Source organism: Myxocyprinus asiaticus, chromosome 42 (assembly GCF_019703515.2).
Source record: "Myxocyprinus asiaticus isolate MX2 ecotype Aquarium Trade chromosome 42, UBuf_Myxa_2, whole genome shotgun sequence".
Classification (NCBI taxonomy): Eukaryota; Metazoa; Chordata; class Actinopteri; order Cypriniformes; family Catostomidae; genus Myxocyprinus; species Myxocyprinus asiaticus.
The window spans coordinates 32,918,782-32,934,402 of record NC_059385.1 but is presented as its reverse complement, the minus strand read 5'-3'; positions in this window follow the sequence as shown (position 1 = coordinate 32,934,402).

The following is a 15,621-nucleotide window of genomic DNA, read 5'->3' as shown; positions in this document are numbered from 1 at the left end:
ACGTGGCTAAGTAGTAACCATGATGATGCTTGAAGACTGCTTGCTCACCCAATTAAAACTAGCCAACTCTCATGTCTCTAGGACATTCTGATCAGAAGATATCGCACTCTAATTGAAAGCAATAGATTTGGTTGCTAGGGTGCTCTAAATGGTTGCCAGGGTGTGGCTAGCCAGTGAACAGAGTATTTCTTATTGGCTGCTTACTAACCTGACTCAAAAGAGCCAATCCCCAAGTTTCTACGACATTCTGTTCTGAAGATATCCTTCTGAGACATTTTGAATGGAAGTTAATGGGGTGTGGTTGCTAGGGTCCCATAAATGGTTGTTAGGGCATGGTTATTCCATTTCCAAGGTGATACTTAAAGAGTGATTTGTATCCCGATTGAAATGAGCCCGCCCCTATGTCTCTATGTCACTCTGATTGGGAGATATGATCTGACAACTTTCTTGCATTGACTGCCAAAGCAGGAACAAAAATGTCTTCCCACAGTACCCTATGGGAATTTTTGGGATGGTTTTTTGCCCCCCTTTTTACCCCCTGAGGTACATTTTACCCCAAAACACAGGGTATGTTTGAACACGGCTTGCCAGCACAAATCAAATGAGAGCACCCACATGTGTCTAAGACATTCTGCTCAGAAGATATCACACTCAGCCATTTTGAATGGAAGTCAGTGGGGATGGTTGCTAGGGTGCTCTAAATGGTTGTTAGGGTGTGGCTAACCATTAAACAGAGTGATTCTTATTGGCTGCTTACTAACCTGACTCAATGGAGCCAATCCGCAAGTCTCTAAAACATTCTGTTCTGAAGATATCCTTCTGAGACATTTTGAATGGAAATCTATGTGGGCGGTTGTTGGGGTGCCATAAATGGTTGCTAGTGAGTGGCTACACCATTTCCAAGATAATACCTAAAGACTGATTGGAAGCCCGAGTGAAATGAACCCGCCCCCATGCCTCTACGACATTCTGATTGGGAGATATGATCTGACAACTTTCTTGCATTGACTGCCATAGTAGGGGGGAAAATTGTTTTCATGGCGAGACCCTCGCCATAGTATGTCAATGGGACATTTTCGGGATATTTTTTGCCCCCCAGGGGTGCAGCATACCCCCAACCCTTAGAAAAGTCATAGCACAGGTGTCGTCAATAGGCCGGTCGATTTGACACCTCATTTGATGGTCTATAACAAATGGTGCGGGATGAGTTAGGTGCCGAAGTTTGTACGGAATAATAACAAGAACTAGATAGGTACATTTCCTGAAGAAAATGTAAGTAGTGCTTGCCGTGGCAAAATTCGTCACCACGATGTCCCAGCAACTGCCCAAATTTGAAAGGGGCCACCCCCATGACAGTAGGATTTTGTGGTGCAGAGATATTGGTGTTGTTCAGTGGTTGCTAGGGTAACCCCATCTGGTTGCTAGGCAGTTAGAAAGGTGATACTTATCATGGCTCATTACCATCCTGAGTGAAATAAGTCAACCCGGAAGTCTCTACGATGTTCAGGGGCAGAGATATGGGATTTGTTACTTGGTTGCTAGGGTAACCCCATCTGGTTGCTAGGCAGTTACCAGGGTGATACTTATCAAGGCTATTTGCCATCCTGAGTGAAATAAGTCAACCTGTAAGTGTTTACGATGTTCTGTTGCAGAGATATGTGATTTGTTACTTGGTTGCTAGGGTAAGCCCATGTGGTTGCTGGGCAGTTACCAGAGTGATACTTAATGGGGCTCCTTGCTCTCCTGAGTGAAATAAGTCAACCCGGAAGTGCCTACGATATTCTGGTGCAGAGATATGTGTTTTGTTACTTGGTTGCTTGGCTAAGCCCATGTCATTGCTAGGCAGTTAGCAAGGTGATACTTAACATGGCTCCTTGCTATCCTGAGTGAAATAATTCAACTCGGAGGTCTCTACGGCATTCTGATCCTTAGATACCCATCTTAGTGATTTTGAATGGAAGTCAATGGTGTTTGGTTGCTAGGGTGCTCTAAATGGTTGCTAGGGCATGGCTAAGTAGTTCCCATGATGATAGTTGTAGACTGATTGCTCACCCAATTAAAACAAGCCAACTGTCATGTCTCTAGGAAATGCTGACCCAAAGATATCACACTCTAAGTGAAAGCAATAGTGTTGGTTGCTAGGGTGCTCTAAATGGTTGCCAGGGCGTGGCTAGCCAGTGAACAGAGAGATTTTTATTGGCTGCTTACTAACCTGCCTCATAAGAGCCAATCCCCATGTGTTTATGACATTCTGTTCTGAAGATATCCTTCTGAGACTTTTTGAATGGAAGTTAATGGGGGGTGGTTGCTAGGGTCCCATAAATGGTTGTTAGGGCGTGTCTATGCCATTTCCAAGGCGATATTTAAAGAGTGATTGGTATCCCAATTGAAATGAGCCCACCCCCATGTATCTATGTCATTCTGGTTGGGAGATATGATCTGGCAACTTTTTTGCATTGACTGCCATAGTAGGAACAAAATTCTCTTCCCATAGTACCCTATGGGACTTTGGTACGGTTTTTTGTCCCCCTTTTTACCCCCTGGGGTAAATTTTACCCCCAAACACAGGGTATGTTCGAACACAGCTTGCTAACCCGAATCAGATGAGAGCACTCACATGTGTCTTGGACATTCTGATCAGAAGATATCACACTCAACCATTTTGAATGGAAGTCGGTGGGGATGGTTGCTAGGGTGCTCTAAATGGTTGTTAGGGTGTGGCTAAGTAGTTTTTCAAATGGATACATGAAGACTGATTGCTCACCCACGTGAAATAAGCCAACTGCCATGTCTGTAGTATGTTCTGATCCAAAGATATCCCTCTCAGCCATTTTTAACAGAAGTCAATAGAGCTGGTTGCTAGGGTGCTCTAAATTGTTGCTAGGGTGTGGCTAGCCAGTAACCAGAGAGATTATTATTGGCTGATTACTAATCTGACTGAAAAGAGCCAATCCCCAAGTTTCTACGACATTCTGTTCTGAAGATATCCTTCTGAACCATTTTGAATGGAAGTCTATGGGGGCAGTTGCTAGGGTGCCGTAAATGGTTGCTAGGGCGTGGCTACACCATTTCCAAGATGATCCTTAAAGACTGATTGGTAGCCTGATTGAAATGAGCCTGGCCCCATGTCTCTATGTCATTCTGACTGGGAGATTGTATGGAATAAGAATAATAATAATAAGTATGTGAGATTACAACAGTGACGCTTTGCTCTGCAAGCACCACTAATAAAGAAGGTCCAAGGTGCCAGCTCAAGAGAACACTAATCACCATGATGGTGACTTCAAACAAAACACAACTATTGATAACAAAACATCAAAACACTAATTCAAGTAAGACTTCTATTAAGCCTGAATAAAAACTTTTGTACGTGTTTTTTTTTTTTTTACAATTGTAGCCCCAATGCATTACCAAAGCATACATACTTATTCAAGTGCAAAGGCTTATGGGTATTTCACCATTATAACCCACAATGCAGTGCTATATTTTTATTTTACTGTGTACAGGTTGTTGTTGTTTTTTCATAAAACTGTTTTTCACTGTTCAATCCTGGCAACACTTTACATTGAATATGTACGTTGCTTCAAAGGTTGATTTTTTTTTTTAATTTTTTTTTTATTTGACTTCTCATTAGACAGACAAGTGAAGGCTAATATGAGATGATAAAGAACAGAGTTGGTCTGAAACATCATGAACACTATGTGCCACAAATTAAATTTTCATTGGGGGTTTTAAAATATACGTTTCAAAATGTCACTAGCTTTCACCAAGATGATATCATGATTTTAAATGTTCATTTTCCCCTAATGCCTTGCATACAACAGCTATTTACCATAAAACTAGTCAGTTAACAGTGAGCCTGCTCTTGATCTCCCAGAATGTAACATTTTTAACAGCAAACTATTGTATTTAAGAATCACGGTAGATTGCTGTAGGAATTTGGCTGTAAATTTACAGCAATTTTTTACAGTACATGGATGGCTCCTCATTACTGTGGTTAGGTCACTGTAGCTAGTCTTTCTAAAAAATAAAAAAGTAAAAAAATCTAAATAATAAATTGTAGTATTTGTTATGAAAAGTAGTAGTTTAAACCCATTAGAAACTACCACATTTGCAATACCTTTGAAGTCTAGATTCCTCCTAATAGATTGCTTAATTTAAAACTTAACATATTTATACATTTTATATCAAAATACCATAGAGACTGTTCCTGCTGTAAACTTGTGATACATTTGAGTAAGGGTGATGTGTAATTTGACAAATTTAACCTCTCATCCTCCTCAGTGCTGTAATATAATGTTGTTGGGGCTTTCTGTTTAAAAGGTTTGACTTCCTCCACAGCGCTTAAAACTAGAAAATTCTCAGTAGAATTCAAACAAGTTGCATAAATTTTGTCATCTGCACCGTGATATCGAGGGAAGCCCGGTGTCTCACTTGCATAAGTAATCCGCTCTGTAATACTAAAGGTTGACATGCTTGCGCTCCAGGAGTAGAACGAAGCAGAGCAGATCACTTCACATGCACACTGTCGCGTGTAATGATCTGCTCTGGGCTCGAGCCCCAAATGTTTTGGCTTAGCGATGCCTCTGGTTAAATTTGAGACCAGCGTACTCCTATAAACGGACAAAATTAACTGTTGTGTATATAAAAAATAAAAACACACACACACACAAAAAAAATTTTTCTGGGAAATAGACCAAAAATATTGATGACAACAACTTACAAATCACATCATCATACCAGATTTTTTCTTAAGCTGTATTTAGACAATGGCCACAGAGCTGTCTTCGTCTTTATCAATCTTTGCATATTACCAGTGCTTGAAGTTAGCCGGTGTGTTCTCATCATCATTCTGTTTCTTTTTTTCTTCTTCTTCTTTTTTTAAACATTATTCTTTAACTGCCGCAGAGGCTTCACCAGACCCATTTTACTGGAATGAGCCCTAGTAAAGTTCTGCTGTGCCCCAGTAAAAAAAATCCTGATAAATCCTTGTCTGATGAGAGAGATTACCATATACCAAAATATGCTTTCCTATTAATTGGATTTGATAAATTGAGCTCTACCATTGGTGTGTTTTTTTTTTTTTCTTCTTCACCTGTGCAACCGAAACTGAGTTGAGGTGAGAAAGGATCAATAGGTACCAAGCTCTTGCTGCTGTGTTAATGAGTAGTTTGAATTTTAATTTAGCTGAATGAGTTGTTCATGGATATCCCATTTTGCCATTTCCTCAGCACGGATTTGATTGATAAAGCTTGTTAACTGACCTGAGTTAGTACAAGAATGCTAATCTCGATGTGATTTAGTCATCACCAGTGAAAGCTATTTAAAGTGATTTCGTGATTTAGGGGGCTACAAGTAGCTAGTTAGTTTGCTCACTAAAACACAAGCAAGTTATACACTTTTAGCTAGTTAGGTGTTTTAAATTCTATAGCAATCGTTCTGTTTTCTGGGAGTGACCAATACTAGCTTAATATATTTTATTTGGACATACAATCTTTTTATAATTTCAGGTGTTGGCCGAGGGAGAGAAGAACAGCAGTCAGTCAGGTGAGGATGAGCAAACAGCAGGGAAGAGAACAGATGCTGTCTTTGGATGGTCATCATTTCATTTAATTAACCCTTAAATGACACTGCTTAGATGATCTACAGATGTGAAATCATTTTAATTACACTTAGAAAATAAATTCTATTTTATTAATTTTAGCTTATTTCTTACTGTATTTAGATATTGCCTGATGCCACTATTAAAGCCCATCCTTCATAATCTGAGGATTTCTAATTTTTTATTTGATTTGTTTTATATTGAATAACATTAATATGTAGACTGAAAATATATAAACTGACATTATAAAGCTTTTTCGTTTACTGTAATATTTATTGCATACTACTGTTACATTGTTATACTAGGAGTAAATGAATGTAAAGTCCTGTTTTAGTTTAATTGTTTTTAAAAGAATTGGGTTTGAATTTAATCCACACAGGTATTAACAGCTGACATGTCAAATATTTAGGCATTTTTAGGCTTAATATATTCTGAATAAATTAGCACAAAAAAACAAACAAACAAACAAACATAAAAGCATTAGAATTATTCCTGCTCTCTCCTACTAATTTGTATTAATTTTATGCAACCTATACAACCTTTTTAAAACCTAAGAATTATAAAGTAATAAGCAAACTACAAGATATGATGAGATAGTGAACTTCCCCCATTGGCCCTTATCAATCATGGCCTCCTAATAATCCCCATCCATTAATTGGCTCTATAACTCTATATCAAATCAAAATCAAATCAAATCACTTTATTGTCACACAGCCATATACACAAGTGCAATGGTGTGTGAAATTCTTGGGTGCAGTTCCGATCAACATAGCAGTCGTGACAGTGATGAGACATATACCAATTTACAATAACATCAAATTAACACAACACAATTTAAACATCTGTTATACATAATTACACTCAACTTAAAACATCACATTAACACAACACAATTTAAGCATCTGTTATACACATTATACTCTCTCCTCTCCACCAATTGCTGGTGTGTGGTGAGCGTACTGGCCCTATGGCTGCTGTCGCATCACCCAAGTGGATGCTGCACACTGGTGGTTGAAGGGAGTCCCCTGTTCACTGTGTAAAGCTCTTTGAGCGTAGCTAGTTTCAGAAAAGTGCTATATAAATGTCGCTCAATGTTCATTATGCATATTGATAAAGTATACTAATACTATTACTGTCTCAGGTCATTAGTAACATACTTATGTTTTTAAGCAGTTGGAAATTTTATTTCCTTTTCAATTTTTGACCTGTTAGACTAATCGTAACTAAGTTTGAGGAAAACTAAAGATGTGGGGATGTGCGGAACGTCTAATTTCACTGACGTTTACAAGAACATTTTGGAGTCAACTAGTTTAAAAGAAACCAACCTTCAGAAAACAGTAAAAAAAATAAAAAAAAATAAACACATTTAAAATACTTAATCTATTCCAAATCCGATGGTAAATTCCACTGAAAAGGGGCATTTATCTGCAACGTGTTCACCTTGCATTATGATCATTGTATAATAAATATAGAGCATGCCACACATTCACTAAATCATACAGGCATATTTATTGAAAACAATTGAATAAATAGTGCAGGACCAATAGAGCAACCCTAATGGACTGTTTTTGGTTAAATGGAATTCACCAGGTAAAAGTTACTTAACATATGAAAACAGTCAGGACATTGTTGAAGATAATTAACAGTTAGGCAAATCTACAAGAGAGAAAAAATGCGCTGAAAAGTTGCACTTATTTCAGGACCTGAAGTTGGGCATTAGCCATTGATCTACTATGACAGCTGTTCTTTAAAGAACATTAACTAATAACAGTTAGCTATTGATGTAAAAAAAAAAAAAAAAACAGCTATAGGATAGAAAAAATTTATCGTTAAGCAGTTGGCACCTCGTTGAAAATAGCCTTCTTAGGGGCTGTTTACACGTCAACATTTTCAACTAAAAACGGAAAACTTTTTATGCGTTTTGGCTGTTCGTTTACATGACAACGGCATTTTGGGGCCTGAAAACGCTAACTTTTGAAAACGTGTTTCAAAGTGCAAGTTTTTGAAAATGTCTCCGTGTAAACATGCTAAAACGCAAATTTGTGAAAACGATGACATCATGCACACGCATATTACGTGTTCAGTCTATAGGCATGCGCGCGAGCACTTCAAAACAACACACGAGACATTCAAAGCTACAATGGCGGACTACAGGACTGTGTTTGTGCTGCTCAAGATTTTGAGTTTATTGACGCTTCTCCAGCAAAGTGTAGATTTACTGCATCACTACTACGACCAGCGATCGCCATCTTCATTGTTTGTATTCACCGCTCTGTGGAAGAATGCAAAAACGCAAAGGAAAAACTTTTCTGTTTTTAGTACATTATTGTCGTGTAAACGTACCCTAAAAACGGAAACATTTTTCCTTTGCGTTTTTGAAAAGTTTCGCGTACATTGTCAAAACGATCCCCGTTCACACGGATTTGTGAAAACGACTAAAAACGCTGTATTATGCATGCCAGGCCAGTAGTTGGCGATGTCACTTTGTAAAGAAACTCTACGTGCCTGCGTACACAAGCATTCTTCCCCAGAGCGGTGAATACAAACAATGAAGATGGCGATCGCTGGTCGTAGTAGTGATGCAGTAAATCTACACTTTACTGGAGAAGCGTCAATAAACTCAAAATCTTGAGCAGCACAAACACAGTCCTGTAGTCCGCCATTGTAGTTTTGAATGTCTCGCGCGCATGCCTATAGACTGAACTCTCAAGATTATTCAATAAACTCTGCACATTTTTACCATCACTTCATCTCCTGCCTTCTTCTGTATTCCCCCTGCTGACTCTTGGGCTGGTAGGAGAGTAAGTTAACTTAATAAGCTGTTGATGTTGACTGGTTTTGGATATCAGACAGAACTCTGATATATGGATATCTTCTGACGGAGAGAGAGGTCTTGTGTACACTGGATCTAACATGCATTTTCACTGCCTCATGTTTTCATATTCTAAGCATACTGTACATGGCATCACATCTCTGTCTATATGCTATATAAGTGGTGAATGAATGAATTGCAGGGTAAAGGTACATCAAATAAAATTAAGTAAATAATTAAATAACATTTAAAATACAAATACATTTTTCCCATCTGAATCCATACATTAATTTCAAGATTTTCAAATTGCAGGTTCTGCCTACTATACAATGTTCACACTCCATATAAAACACTCCAAATGAATAAATTGTTGATTATTGTTATTTGCACAGACACCAGTATTCATATTGATAATTATACATCTCAAATTGATGCCTATCAATCCATCATTCTTTATATAACATGTAATACGCGTGCGCATGACGTCATCGTTTTCACAAATTTGCGTTTTTGTATGTTTACACGGAGACGATAACAGCATCATTTTCAAAAACGTGCACTTTGAAACCCGTTTTCAAAAGTTTGCGTTTTCAGGCCCCAAAATGCCGTTGTCCTGTAAATGAACAGCTAAAACGCATAAAAAGTTTTCCGTTTTTAGTTAAAAATGTTGTCGTGTAAACGGCCCCTTAGTACCTAGCCTAAAACAGTCATTTTCTAGGCTATTTACTCAAAAGCATACATTTGTTGATGAGCAAAATTAACACATCAACATGGTCCAGTGAAAGATGGGAATTGATTCACCTGGGGCAATTATCCTGCTCTTGAAAAAGCCAGCTCGGCGGGAAATAACTTACAAGCACGCACAGATTTAAAGAAGACTCAGTTGAAAACATCCAACTTTCAAGCCAACGTTTTGGAAATCCGCTTCCCGCACCACCACTGAAGTGATGTCCATAGCTACTTTACTGGTCTAGCAAGGGACATTTTCCTCTGTGCGCCACGAGTGAGAAAGGGAAGAAGCACGCGCAGCCTGAGGTGAAATGAAACTTTGTATCTGTTCCAGATATACTCTTTTTTTTTTTTTTTTTTTATAATATTTGTATTGTTAATTATATTGAAAAATGTGTAATATTAATATGACAGTAATTTAAGTGCAGTCTTTGTAAAAATGTAAAGCCAAATGTAAATGTGTAAAAATGTTGAACAGTTTAATGGGGGGAAATATTAACCAATTAGTAATTCCATTGTCGACTAGCAGCGTCAAAACCATTTGGTCGACTAGTCTCGCACATCCCTATAGCGTATTGCCAAAAATGGATGAGGCAGATAGGGTGGAATGTGGCATGCATTTATAGACTATTTTAAGGTCACCTACATAAGTAACTTCTAAATGTTGCCAAAGTTAATTTTCAGAAAATATAAGGAAATAAGAAAATTACTCAGAAAATTATTGAAAAAAGTATGTGTTATTAAATCAGGAGAGTTTTCTGAAATGTTTCATATTTGTTAGGAAAAAGACATATAAGGGGCAGAGCAGAGAGGAGATTCCAGGTAAGAATACAGATGACTGTGGCAAGACAACTACAATTCTTTGAGGAAGAGCATCCCATTCAATTGCTTTTAACGTGATTTGTCATTGTTTATAAGTTCCACGGTATTCAAATATGGAGTTTGTCATTGCCATTAACCAAAGAGTAACCATTTTGCCCTTTATATTAAATTAAACTGTACAATTGAGCTAGTAAAATCATTTGTCCCTCATAGTTAAAATAATACAATACAATAGTATTATACTATATAATAGTATTAAAAGAAAAATGAAAGTAAAAGTACAGCTCACAAAGTCACCAGTATTGAATGCTTTTCTACGTTCCACCCCCTTTGACTTTCAGCCAGCTGCTTTCAAATACTCTATAGCTGTGCAGTATGTGTAAAGCTCACTCCCCTGGCCTCAAGAGGCGCACTAGTGACTGATACTAGAAGCTGTAGCCTTTAGCCTTCTTGTTAGCGCACCCGTCTGACGCCGGTTCGAATCCCGCTGGGAGCGGGTCGAGCAGGACCAGTTACAGTGGTGTCGTGACCCTGATGGGAGTAAGGTTTAGGGGGGTGAGTGTAATGGGAACCAGCTGGTACGTGATAGATGTGCGGTATGTGTAAACCTCACTCCCCTGGCCCCACTCCCCTGACACTAGAGGCTGTAACCTTTAGCCTCCTCGTTAGCGCACCCCCTCCCATGCCAGCTGACACCGGTTCGAATCCTGCTCGGAGTGGGTCGAGCAGGACTGGTTGCACATGCAAATTACAGGAATTATGGTAATTTGCAGGAGGAACAGTAAGACGTGTTTGATAGATTGAGGGAGGAGCAAAGGCAGTATACTAAGGAGGTTCCTAATTATCCATTCGCTTCCTGGGGGGTCGGTCAGAACACAGGATAGGATCCAAACAGCCAGGTTCAATTCAAAGGGGGGTTTATTTACATTGAAGAAGCCACACGGCACAGGCACATGACAGGTTGAATATAAAGGTAGTCAGGTTGATATGAGGGTATAGGAGAGTATTTGAAGTATTTGAGAGTATTAATTAGTGCTCAAGATGGTGCCGAGTATGGCTGCTGCGTTGTGAGCTCTGACACAACATGGTAGTGTTTTGTTTGTTTTGTTTACAATTCTTATGTTTTTTTTTTTTTTTTGTCATGGATGTTGTCTGCCTTATAGTCTACGACAGACAAACACTTTTGGACATTGGTTCAGCAATTGCACACCATAAACCGGACTTCAAATTCCTCAATGCCAACCCGCTGTTTACAAACACGCAAGCGGAGCCCTTTGTTGTGCTGCACAGCTGCGGAAATGCAGGAGGAAAAGGGTAAACAGAGCCGGCGTTCTCATCAGAGTAAGACGCCGTGCAAATCGACCCCCGCTACCCAATATTCTACTGGCAAATGTTCAGTCTCTGGATAACAAGCTCTGTGAGCTGAGAGCGCAGATCTCTTTCCAATGAGAGACGAGGGACTGCTGCATTATCTGCCTTACGGAAACTTGGATGTCTGCGGAGATTCCAGACTCAGCCATCAAACCCGCGGGGTTCTCCGTGCACCGAGCGGACAGAGCGAATGACCTCTCAGGTAAAAGCAGAGGTGGTGGTGTATGTTTTATGATCAACAAATCATGGTGTGATCAGAGGAACGTACATTCTATCAAGTCTTTCTGCTCTCCTGATCTGGAATTTCTCATGCTTCTGTGTTGACCATTCTGGCTACTGAGGGAATTCACAGCGGTCATTATCACTGCTATGTACATCAGCCGACACAGACCAGGCACTCAAGGAACTGTATGGGATTATAAGCAAGCAGGAAACCGCGCACCCTGAGGCCACGTTCATTGTGACTGGGGACTTTAATAAAGCCAGTTTCAAATCAGTCACACCAAAGTACCACCAGCACATTAGTTTCAATACACGAGGGGACCGGGTTTTGGACCATTGCTACTCTTCCTTCCGGGATGGCTACAAATCCCTCCCCCGCCCACCATTTGGCAAATCGGACCACTATTCCATTCTGCTTCTGCCCGCTTACAGGCAGAAACTGAAACAGGAAGCACCCACCCTCAGAACGATCCAGTGCTGGTCGGACCAATCAGACTCTACATGACTGTTTTGATCACATGGACTGGGAGATGTTCTGGTCCACCTCTGATGATGATATCGAGCTTTATGCTGATAGCATAATGTTTTCATCAGAAAGTGCGTAGAGGACGTTGTTCCGACCAGAACAACATGGATCTATCCGAACCAGAAGCCATGGATTAATAGCGATGTTCGCGCGGCACTTAATGTGCGGACCTCCGCTTTTAATTCCGGGAATGTGGAGGAGCATAAACAAGCCAGTTATACCTACCACCGTTGTATCATCAGAAAACGTAATGATGGCATTGGAGCTGTGTGTTGCCACACAGTCATGTGTGGACAGGGAATACAGGAGTGGGCTGAGAACACAGCCCTGTGGGGCTCCAGTGTTGAAGGTCAGTAATGAGGAGATGTTACTGCCCATTCTAACCACCTGGCATCTGCTTGACAGGAAGTCCAGGATCCAGCTGCACAGTGAGCTGTTTAAGGCCAGAGCCCAGAGTTTCACATCAAGCTTGGAGGGCACTATGGTGTTGAATGCTGAGCTGTAGTCTACAAACAGCATTCTCACATAAGTGTTGGGCCTCATGTATTCAAATAGAAGACAAAGGCAGGCCTAACACAGTCATAAAACCTGACTGAGGCCCACAAACAGTCATAAATCTTACTGAGAAAAACCACACCAAAATTAAACAAAGGGAGTCCAAAACAGACTACAAATCCCATGAAGCCTTGCTCACTAAAGGATCGAACTCTCAACTCCTATTGGATGAGGCACACAACAGAACGGCCCTCAACCATGACGTCATCAGGAGAAGAAATACCTCTGAGATGCTTTCGGGCATTGCTTCCAGCAACTTTGCTCGCCGTGTGTAGACGCAGCTCATCGCTGCTCTCAGGTGTAGCCTCGTGGCACAAGGAAGTAACGTACGACTTGAAAATATGGCCATACAATCTCCATCTCGCTGGATGAGTTGAGATTACTCTGTTCCACTGAACACTCTAACGGATCCGAAGGAGATCGCCGAGCAATCCGCATCTTCATCCGTTTGCCTGCAGAAGTGAAGAGAAAAAAAGATTTCTCTTCCCTCTCCAATCAAGTCGATGTCGCTGATTTCTCCGCCAGCCCACCGAGAATCAGCAGCTGTATCACCCGCCGACAGAGCGAGGAAACGGCCTCCCGTCATCACCCGAGCCTTGAGGAACCGAGTCGGAGTAAAAAGACGGATGAACACACATTCGTCTGTGTCCTCATGCGATTCAAGTAAGAGGTTTACGTCTGGGCAGAGATAGAATATTATAGTGTGTTATTCTTGTGTATCAAGGTTATTGCTTGTACAGTTTACGGACCGCCGAGTCCGCTCATTGCTGCTAATAATACTCAAGGTATTACTGTAATGTACTGTTATCACGAATGAGATCTGCTGTGTTGTAGTCCAACCACATTGGACTGTTGTGTATTTCCGCCATCGTGGGTGAGACCGGCAAACTGAGTTTATCCATTAAAGAACCAAAGACCGTGGGACGGTTTACGAGCCGTCCACCGCGTCTCTGAGTGATAAACTAACAGCTGCTTTCATTCCAATGATCGCAAAACCGGCTTTGGTGCCGCCACTTTATTCTCTCTCTCTTGTACTAACCACACACACACAGGCGACCCCTCACAAACATTCTCGCACACACTTTTGGCTAGTTGATAACTTCGTGATAAAGCTCAGCTTTGTCCCTAAGTTATCGTACAGGCGGAGACACTCGGTAAACAGGCAGACGCCATTAACCGGTTTCTCTGCGCCCACATTCGTGGCCATATTCTCTGGCCGGAAATCTCCACGAGAGTCACGTCCGCCATTTTGTGTGCATCATTCCTTACACACACACATACACACACACACACACCTAACTCTCATGTGTTATAGGTTTATTTTGGTTACCATATCTAATCAGGCCACTGTTTAGTTTGTAGTTGTAAGTCGGAAGTTTATTGACTGCATTGTATTGATTATTAATTGATATTACTGCATAAATAAATGTTGTTATATTTTAAAGAGAAATGCTTCGGTTTGTTTTGCATACACCTGTGTCAAATGCTGACAGGGGATGTCAGTGCTTGGATTCAAGCCTTCATTGTTTCTTTTCGAAGGTCGAAATTCTCCAGATGTCGATTTACCTAAGAGAACAATCTAATATTGAGACTGTTATACTATTTGGTTATTAGTCCCTGATTCCAGGGTGGTGCCCCGGCGATATTAATCCTTATTAATATTCTATTGATTTTTGATAATTGACAATTATCTTTGATGATTGTTGAATTTGAAGGATTAAAAAAGCTATCATTGATTCTCATTAATGTTCTATTGATTTTAATAATTAATAATTATCTTTGATAATTATTAATTATTGCTAATAACCAAACCCGCTCCTGAATGTGGCGCACTACATTTAATGGTGTGCTGTGTGAGGTTTTAATGAGTTAGATTCTATTATTTAATTTAAATATTAATTAATAACTAAAGAAATAATTATTGATTATTTCTGATAGTAACACTGATCTAAACAACCAATAGAACCTACATAATAATTGGTGCCCCGTGTGAGGCATACTACATGCCAGTTTGTCACCGTGTGTATGCACAGGAATCCAAAGTAATAACTTGAATTATTACTTCAAAGTTTGGTTCTGTTTGACAATTGACTTCTCACAACTTCCCAAGCATAAGCCAGTGTGGTGTGAAAGTGCTTTTAAGAGTGAATTAGGGGTTGGTAAGTTTACGATAGTCTGCTCAAAGCCTGCTGTTGTTGTTATTTAACTCCTAACGCTTTCACCTAGATGTTACGGAGAGGTGCCAAGTCACCTCATTGACGTCCACCAAAGAGAGAACGCAGTGAAATTTGCACATTACATAACAGTAGCCTGTAAGCCACAGGTCGAAGCCTCTCACCTGTGCGTTTGTGTCAGCATTTTAGAAACTGTAAAACAACAAGCTATCAGAGCCATTGTGTTGCAAGAATTTTTACTGCCCCAGTAAAATGAGTCACCAATCGCCCCGTGTGACTGCAGCTGAAGCTCCACAGAGGTTAGTCGACCCAGCACTGCAAGATGTGGTCGCTGCTGTCCTCCGTCTCTCCAGTGAGGAGAGAGATAACCTTAACGGCTACAATATTAGTCGTTGTGATGAAGCATTGCAGGAACTAGTTGATTATGTCAACAACCCGGTCAGGAAGCCAAAGAGCACAATCCCAGACCTAGTGGGCCAAATGTTCCTTCTTCATCACCGCAGAACCCAACTGCAAACTGCAGAGCACCAGGCCCAGCTCGTCCAGCTGCAGAGCAGCTACGAAGCAGTGCAGAGGGAAAATCTCAGCCTGCTCCAAGAAGTTAGGTGCACCCAAGCTGAGAAAGTCCAGGCACAGGAAGATAATGCCCGGATGCAGGAGAAAAATGAAACCCTGCACAGGCAGCTTCAAGCTGCCCAGCTAAGAGTAGAGTCAGATCAGGTAAGTGCAGCTGAAATGCACAGCACAACATCTGACATAGAAGAGGGCCCCCTCTTTAGCGCTATGCATAGAAATGTGCCCCTGAGAA